Raw genomic sequence first — 9727 nt, 5'->3', positions numbered from 1 at the left:
TGTCCACAAGAGTTTGAGTAAAACTGATGTAAGTTTTTCCTTAAATGTTTGGTATGATTCATCAGTAAAGGCATTTGGGGCAGAAGTTTTCTTTGTGGGAAGATTTATAACTCCAAATTCAGTGTCTTTTAATAGGACTATTTAGGTTATCTGTCTCTTTTTGAGTGAGCTTTAGTAGTTTGTATCTTTCAAGGAATGTGTCCATTTCATCTAAGTTGTCAAATTTATTAGAATAAAATTTGTTCAGAATAGTCCTTTATTATCCCTTAATATCTGTAGGATCTGTGATGATACCATGTCTCTCATTTTTTATATTGGTAATTGTATCTTCTCTTTTCTTCCTGATCAGTATGGCTAAAGCTTATCAGTTTTATTGATTTTCTCAAAAAAAGCAGTTTTTGTCTTGTTAATGTTCTCTATTGTTTTTTGTTTATAGTCCATTAATTTCATTCTTGTTTCCTTTCTTCTGCTTATTTTGAGTTTACTTTGCTCTTTTTTTATTGTTTCCTGATTAGTAAGCTGGAATCGTTGATTGAGACCTTTCTTCTTTTCTAATATAGGTATTTAGTGCCCTAATTTTCCCATTGTACCAATTTAGTGTCGTGTCACAAACTTTGAATGTTGTATCTCCATTTTAATTTAGTTCAAAACACTTTCTAATTTATCTTTTGGATTCTTCTTTGATCCATGAATTTTTTAGAAGTATGTTGTTTAATTGCCAAAGATCTGGGAAGTTTCCAGAGATCTCTCTGTTACTGATATCTCATTTAATTCCATTATGATCAGATAATATATATTTTATAACTAGAATTCTTTTCAATGTATTGAGACTTATTTTATGGCCCAATAGCTGATCTATCTTAGTAAATGTTCTATGTGAACTTGAAAAGAAGGTGTATACTGCTATTGTTAATTTTAGTGTTCTATAAATGTCGATTAGGTCAAGATGGTTAATAGCGTTTTTCAGGACTTCTATATCCTGGCAATTTTTCTGTCTACTTCTTTTATTCATTATTGAGAGAGTGTTATTGAAATCTCTGACTTGATTGTGGCTTAATTATTTCTCCTTGTAGTTCTATCAGTTTTTGCATTATGTATTTTGAAGGTCTGCTATTAGGTACATAAAAGTTTATGATTGCTATGACTTCCTGATGAACTGACCCCTTTGTCATTATAAATTGACCCTCTTTATTTCTGTTCTGACATCTACATTGTCAGATACTAATGTAACCACCCCAGCTTTCTTTGATTAGTGTCAGCATGGCATATCTTTTTCTATAGTTTTACTTTGTCTACTCGTATCTTTATATTTAAAGTGTGTTTCTTGCAGAGAGCATAAAGTTGGGTCTCACTTTTTATCCAATCCAACAACCTCTTCCACTTAATAAATGTATTAATTTTCTAGGGCTGCTGTAACAAAGTACCACAAAGTAGGCTTACACAACAGAAATCTACCATCTCACAATTCTGGAGGCTAGAGGTCCAAAAATCACAGTGTTGGGCAAGGTATCTTCTTTCTAAAGGCTGTGAGGATGAGATCTGATCCAGGCTTCTCTCCTCCATTAGTAGATGGCTATCTTCTCCTTATGACTTCATGGTGTCTTCTCTCTATGCATATCTATCTCTGCACCCAAATTTCCCCTTTTTATAAAGACACCAATCATATTGGATTAGGGTCCACCCTAACAACCTTATTTTAATTTGACTGTCCCTACAGAGACCCTATCTACAAGAAAGGTCACATTCTAAGGAACTGGGGGTTAGGACTCTAACATATCTCTTCCAGGAAGACACAATTCAACCTATAACAAGGTTTGACAGAGATTTTGTTGTTTACACTTAATGTGATTATTGATACAATTAGGTTTAAGACTATTATCTTGTTCTCTGTGTGTCCCATCTGTTCTTTGTTCTTTTTTTCCTATTGCTTTGGAGCAATTTAATATTTTCCACGGTTCCATTTTCGTCATTTGTTGACTTATTAGCTATAGCTCTTTGGCTCTTTGTTATTTTCATGATTTCTTAGAGCTTATAGTATACACCTTTGATTTATCACAGTTTAACTTCAAGCAATATTATAGCACTTCCATATAAAGTGAGAACTTTATAAGACTCTTCATTTCTTCACCACTGCCTTTGCAGTTTTTGTCACACATTTTACTTTTACTTTTTTTTTTAGTACAGTTGACACACAATGTTATATTAGTTTCAGGTGTACAACTTAGTGATTTGACAAGTTTATACATTATGCTGTACTTTTTTTATTTCTTTTTTTTTAAAGATTTTATTTATATGTTTGAGGAGACACACAGAGATAGCAAGAGAGAGCACAAGCAGGGAGGAGAGGGAGAAGCAGGCTTCCCAGTGAGCAGGGAGTCTGACGTGGGGCTAGATCCCAAGACCCTACGATCATGACCTGAGCCGAAGGCAGACACCTAACTGACTGAACCACCCAGGCACCCCATTATGCATTACTTCTAAATATGCTGTAAACCCCACACCACATTGTTTTTGTTTATTTGTTTAATTATATTTCAAGGAGATTTAAATAGTAAGAAAAAATGTTTTTACATTTATCCACATAGTTACTATTTCTAGCACTCTTCATTCTTCTGTTTAGAGCCATATTTTCATCTGCTATAATTTTTCTTCTGCCTGTAAGATTTTCTTTAAAATTTCTTATAATGTAGGTCACTGGTGAATTCTTTTAGCCTTTGCATGTCTAAAAAAGTCTTTATTTCATCTTCATTCTTGAAAGATATTTTTGCTAAGTATAGAATTCTAGGTTGACAGAGATTTTGTTGTTGTTGGGATTTTGTTTCATTCAGTAGTACTTTAAAGATGCTACACCACTGTGCTCTTGCGTGCATTGCCTCTGGAGACATCTGCCATCATCCTTACCTTTGTTCCTCTGTACAAATGTGTATTTTCCCCACCGGCTGCTTTTGACATTTTCTCTTTATCACTGGTTTTCAGTAATTTGAGATGTGCCTTTGTGTAGTTTTCCCTGTGTGTTTCTTCTCCTTGGGGTTCATTGAACTGCTTGGATCTATGAGTATATAGTTTGCATCATATTTGAGAAACTATCAGTCGTTATTTCATCAAATATTTTTTCTGACTCCTTCTAGGGAGACTCCAATTGCATATACATCATACCGCTTATAGTTGTCCCACAGATCACTGAGACTCTGTTTTATTATTATAGTTTTACTATTGTTATTGTTTTCTTCTTTTTTTCTATCTTGGTTTAATTTTGCCTGGTTTCTATTTCTCTGTCTTCAATCTTTTCATTAAATTTTTCTTGTATAATATCTAATCTGCTTTCAATCCCATTCAGTGTATTTTTATCTGAGACACTGTAGTTTTCATCCCTAGAAGCTCTATTGGGGTTTTTATAACTTCCATTTCTCTCCTTAACTTTCAAGCACATAAGACATAGTTATAATCTTTTAATGTCTTTGCCTGCTAATTCTAATATTTGTCAGCTCTGGGTTGGCTTCAATTTTGACTTTTTTCCTCATTATGAACTGTGTTCCCCTGTTTCTTTGCATGCATGGCAATTTTTTATCAGATGTCAGATATTTTGAATTTTCATTTGTTAGGTATTGGATATTTTTGTATACCCATAAATATTCTCAAACTTTGTTCCGGGGTGCAGTTAAGTTTCTTAGAACCAGTTTGATCCTTTTAGATCTTGCTTTTAAGTCTTGTTAGGCAGAACCAAAACAGGTTTAGTCTAGAATTAATTATACCCCACTACAGTGACCAGACCCTTCAGGATACTCTACCTAATTTCGCATGAATTATAGGGTTTTTCGATCTGGCTGGTGGGAACAAGCATTACTGCTGACCCTGTATGGACACTGGGTGCTGTTCCCTCTAAACCTTTCAGAGAGTGCCTTCCTGGTCTCAAGTACTCTCCACATGCATGTGGTGATCAGTGTTCTGATGAATACTCAAGAGGTGCTCTCAGCAAATCTCCAGAAGTCAGTCCTGTGAACTCTAGCCACCTTGGTTCTCTCCCCTCAATCTGGGGTGTCCACTGGTTGTGGAGTGTCCTGTGGGTGTCCCATGTGGAGTTCCCCTCTCTGTGCTGCAGCCTAAACTCTCAAAGCAGTAAGCTGGGGCAATCACAGGACTCACCTCATTTGTTTTCCATATCTCAGGAATTACTCCATTGTCCAATGTTTAGCATTTTGAAAACTATTGTTTCACATATTTTGTCTGGTTTCCTTTTTTTTTTAAGATTTATTTATTTATTTGAGAGAGAGAGAAAGAGAGAGAGTAGGGGAGGGGCAGAGGGAGAGAATCTTCAAGCAGACTCCCCGCTGAATGTGGAGCCTGACATAGGGTTCTATCTCATGATCCATGAGATCACAACCTGAGCTGAAACCAAAAGTCAGACACTTAACCGACTGAGCCACCCAGACACCCCCGATTTTTGTTGTTTGTCGGTTTGTTTGTTTCAAGTGTGAGAGTAAATCTGGTCCTTGTTACTCCAACTTGGTCAGAATTAGAAGTCCTCTCCTCTGGATTCCTTCCTTTTTTTTCCTTTCTTAAACTCGGATCCTAAGAAACAAATTGGCATTGCCCATCCCTGAGCTCCACTATGTCGGAAACTGTAAAGGCAAGAAGACTCCTCAGGCTCTTCCCAGCCTAGTAAACCTTTGTGTCTGTTGGCTTGTCGGTCTTGTATCACTCCATAAGTAGACAGAGATTCCCCTGTCATAGTTAGAACATTTGATCTCACCTACTTCTACCAACATTTGGATTTCTACTGTGTCATAGAAAATATATATATTGGACCCTGCCACCAGTTCCTGGCACAGAATTCCTAAAAATCTTGGAATTTCATAAGTGATAAGAATATTAGGAGTATCTCTTGTTCTAATATTTGTCTTTGTCCCCCTCCCTGACATAGATCTCCTAAAACCCTTGTAAATTTCTAAGTGATAAGAGCACAAAGAGCATCTTTTGTTCCAATGAGGCAACTCTAGTGGGCTCCTGGATAGGGACTGGCTACCAGAAAGACCAAGCCATTAGAATTTCCAGCCCTCCCTTTCATCCTCCAGAGAGGAAAGAAGGGTTAAAAACATGGTTAATAATTGATCATGCTTACTTGGGGAAGCCACCCTAAAATCCCAATAGTACAGGGTTCAGGGAGCTTCCAGGTTGGTGAACACATCCACACCAGGAGGGTGATGCTCCCCCCAACTCCACGGGAATAGAAGCTTCTGCACTGGGGACCCTCCTAGACCTTGCCCTATGTACCTCTTCATCTAGCTACTCATATGTGTCCTTTATCACATCCCTTAATAAACTGGTAAACAGAAATAAGTGTTCCCCTGAGTTGTGTGAGCTGCCCTAGCAAATCAATTGAAACTGAATCCCCAATTTGTAGCCAAATTGGACAGAAGTTTTGGATAACCTGGGGACCTACTACTTGCATTTGTCACCTGAAGTGGGGGGCCACATTGTGGGGCTGAGCCTTCACCTGTGCACTCTGATGCTTTCTCTAGGCTGGTAGTGTCAGAATTGAGTTAAACTGTAGGTTGCCAAGCTGGTGTCACAAAGAATTTGTTGGTATGGGGAAAAGCCTCCACATACTTGATAACCAAAAATTTCTGAAGTGAAATGTGCTGTGAAAAGTGAAAGGTGAAAGAGACATGCAGGAAAGCAACACACAGATGGCAAAACTGAGTTCTTTCCTGTCACTACGATCTCTGACTCCACCTTGAAGTGGGCTCCCACACCCCCTTCCCCACCTCAGTTAAGGTAAATAGAGATGGGACTAACCCCGTTCTCCCACCCCACTCTACCTCAACAGGAATTCTTGTCCCACCTTTCTATAAGGCTCTGCTGCCTGCTAACTTTTCAGAGACCAGCCTCACACTCTGCAGACCAGACATTGCCCAGGGCCTGGCCTGGCCTTCAGAGATATTTATTGGACCACACACTGTATTTACATCTTTAATTTCCAAAACTTTAAAGATCAGGAGAGTTTTACATTAGAAATATTAATTCCCAGCCTATCTTGAAAAATCAGAAGCTGTGGCTACACTGCATTGGCCTTTCTCGATGGCAGCTCCCTTCAAATGAGCCCTGTGTCCAGGTGGCCAAGCCTCCACCTTCTGGCTTCACTCCCATAATTTACTGTTTGGTCCATATAGGCATTTGATATTGTCACAGATGGAAACTTGTGCAGGATAAATACGGGCAGATGCTTTGTTTCCTCTTTGTGGAAGTCACAAACATAATGTCCAGATATAAGAATCATTTTCAAGAAAGCAAGAGCATAACTGGGTGTTATACGAAAACGATGAATCACTACATCACTACATCAAAACTACATCAAAACTAATCATCACTACATCAAAAACTAATGATGCATTGTATGGTGACTAACATAACGTAATAAAATTTTAAAAAATTAAATGAAATTTAAAAAAAAAGAAAGCAAGAGCATAAAACATTTGTACGAAATTATGAATTATGACGACATTGCATTGAGAACTACTACTCTAAGCCTTTTCCTTTAGGCTCCTCACCTGTCTCCTTTCTCAGAACTGTGATTCAGTCTTCCGTATATTCATCAGGATTTTTACTCTTAAAAGATTTGTTTTAAAACACTCATATACTGACATACAAGTTTTTGGCCACAGCATTGTCCTCCTCTGCATTTAATTCAAAATGGTATGGAAAGTACATCACAAGGAAATTTTGAACCTTAAGAAAATGCATATTTCAGCACATGTTTTCAATTATACTGGAATGACTTTGAAGCTATGGAGACCCAGCTTGGCATAGTGAACAGCTGGCCGGGTGACATCCCCACAGCTTTCCTCATGTGATACACACGAGCCTTCCAAACAGGGCCTTCTGAGGTCAGTTCCAACTGTCATCTGGCCCAACCCGGACCTTTTACGAAAAGAGGAAAATATGTATTACCCACCCCTCAAGCTCATACACCAGTGAGTAGATCAGGACACAAGATTCCAACATTTCATTCGTCCTGAACACAGCATCTCAGAGGCACCAGCCTACCTCCCCACTGTCTTCCAAGTTCCATTCTCCATTCAAAACAGAAATGCCAATTAGGGTAAAACTTTGTTTTTCTCCATATGTTGGCTTGGAAAATGGTTTGCTCTGAATATCCACCTAGGTTGAGTGAGTCTTTCATGAGTCAAAATTGGCACAGTATTATTTTCTGGCCAAATGTCATATTTCTTTGACCGTATTATAGGCAGGAGGGTTCTGGGGGTCCACTAGGCTTCAGGGATACTTGATTAGTCCAGTAGGAGTCAAATTCACATGGACCAGGTAGATTCCAAAGAGTCATTCCTTTCAATGAATGGACTCCCAAACATTCCTTAAGAGGCTGGCAGTTCTGCAGAAGTGCTCATGCGCTGCTTCAAGAGGAAAAACCAAGAGTGAAGGCTCAGCTGCCAACCCAGCTTTCAACTAGGGCACTTCTGTTTCATCTGTCTTAGTATTAGCTTTTTTAAGAGTAATGTTTCACTTAAAGAAAAATCTGATGGGTAAAAAGTTTAAAAACCACTGCTTGGGGACAGATAACAACCAGGCAACCTAAATACCACCTTGCCCCCCAAAAAAGGAAAAATACACAGGGTTTGGTTTTGTTTTAGTAAGTTGCACACATGCTCTAATATAACTATCCCTCACTATCCAGAGCTATTTGCTTCCTGAACTTACTAACAGGAATCCAGACAGACGCACAGACTGCTTTGGTTGAGTGACTGCTACAAGGCTCACATTGGCAAGTTTGCAGTGAATCTTCGTTTAATGGTATAATTTTGAGCTTTTCATGTTTTAATCACTAAACCTCAACCATGAAGCTTAAGAAGGATTACTGACATCAGAAAAAGGATGTGACCAGACTCCACACATTCTACTCATGTTCAAGTCATGTCTAATTCTCAAACCCCCTCAAATTATCATTCTAAAAAAGAAAATGTTAACAATGTTCACACACATTTGGATTTCTGGTCATGTCTGTAGCCCACAATTAAAAACACAGAAACACTTGGTTACCCCTGAGTTGAGAAATTGGCTTACCTGTTTTAACTATAAATCCTCCTATAAGCTGACCCAGTAAGTCGTTCTCAACCGCTAGCACCATAGATAAGGTGGCTCAGCAAAAAGCTGAGCTCAGGTCCTCAGGGAATGGGACATTTCAGGGCAATGGGTCTCCACTGTAAGCCTATATCCATGTTTCCCAAGACTAAAACTAGAACTCACTATCAAACAAATTCAACTAAGCTTTGGGGAACATTTACACTGAATCTTCAAAATCAGGACTGTCTTGCAATGTCTTGATTATACACTTGCCAAAAGCCCTGAGTTCCTGTGGGAAGTGTGGAAGCTAGAAGAAAAACAAAGGTGGGAGCTGGGCAGGCACACACTTGACCTGCTTCGGCATTTGTTCATATGAGCCCTGAGCTTCGCAACTATTTCTCACAGGTGGTGAAACCAAAGCCCAAGGGGTTACTGGACAGGTGTTGGCTAAGTTGGAAGAATACCCTGGGTTGCTCAGGAACACAGGCAGGAACTTGTGTTTGGAGCCAATTCCTAAAACTATTCCACAACTCCAAAAACTCTATGTGGTTTTTCTTCGGAAAGAAGAGCAATATTTCTCACTTTGTTTTCCTTTTTTGCCAAACGTAGGTTTCTTTTGAACATCTGCAATCTGACCCAACCCCACTTAATTCTATAAGTATTTTCAGATCAACTTTAACAGACATTCCCCATACACCAAGATGAAGCAATAACCTGCATGTGAAGTGGATTGAGAGGTGGAGCTAATATATAAGAGCTCAGGAGAAACTGAGACCAGAGGGTGACCACTGCCAGGGTGACAGTGGCAAGAAGCAAAGGTCGTGGGCAAAGGAAAGCTCCTTCCCCAACCCTCCACCAATCACCAATTTCAACTTATGTTTAGGTTGTTCATGTTTTCATTATCATAAAAGATGAGTGAGAAAAGATTACATCCTTGATGCCTGTTAAATTCACCCTCAATTATCAATTTCTCCATCCAGGAGTGGACACAAACATCCCAACACCCACTACTGGGACTGCAAGGTAGATGTCTGCATAGTCATGTAGTGTGATTTTCTTAAGTCATTACATAGAACTATCAAAACTTTGGCACTAAGGAAACTAAGATTGGGGAAAATCCAAGGGAAAAAAAGTATCAAAATGTAAAAATTTCATTTTTTCCTTTATTCTCCCATTTTATGAAATGACTTATTTTCTTTCTTCTTGTCTTTCACTTAGTGATCATTTATTTAATCACCATGTCCCTTCTTGGGGAGGCCAGAAAACTTTAGCATGAGGGTGGGAGTTGACATATAATTTCCAGACATCCATGCTAGACCCAAAAGAGCTGCCAAGATGTCTAATTGCCCCATAAGTCACAATTATGAAGTCCAGAATCCTTATTTCCCATATCCAGAAAATGAATTTTGTCAAGAAAGTCTTTCCAATACGATCATTAAGTTCCTTCTCCAGTTTAGCCAAACACTAGACTCACAACAGGAAGGGCTGAGTCTCAGGGGCTGGCGGTAAAAAGAAGCTGAAAATTGGTAGAGAGCAAGCGGGTCCCCTTCTCATCGGCCCCAGGCTCTCAGGCACACAGTCATTGGGTCACAAAGGGACACAGCTGAGTGTTGTTAGTGGTCAAAGGGAAAACAGAGCAGAGGACATGAAA

This window comes from Halichoerus grypus, chromosome 9 (assembly GCF_964656455.1).
Source record: "Halichoerus grypus chromosome 9, mHalGry1.hap1.1, whole genome shotgun sequence".
In the NCBI taxonomy this organism is placed as follows: Eukaryota; Metazoa; Chordata; class Mammalia; order Carnivora; family Phocidae; genus Halichoerus; species Halichoerus grypus.
Note: the sequence above shows the minus strand (reverse complement) of the source record.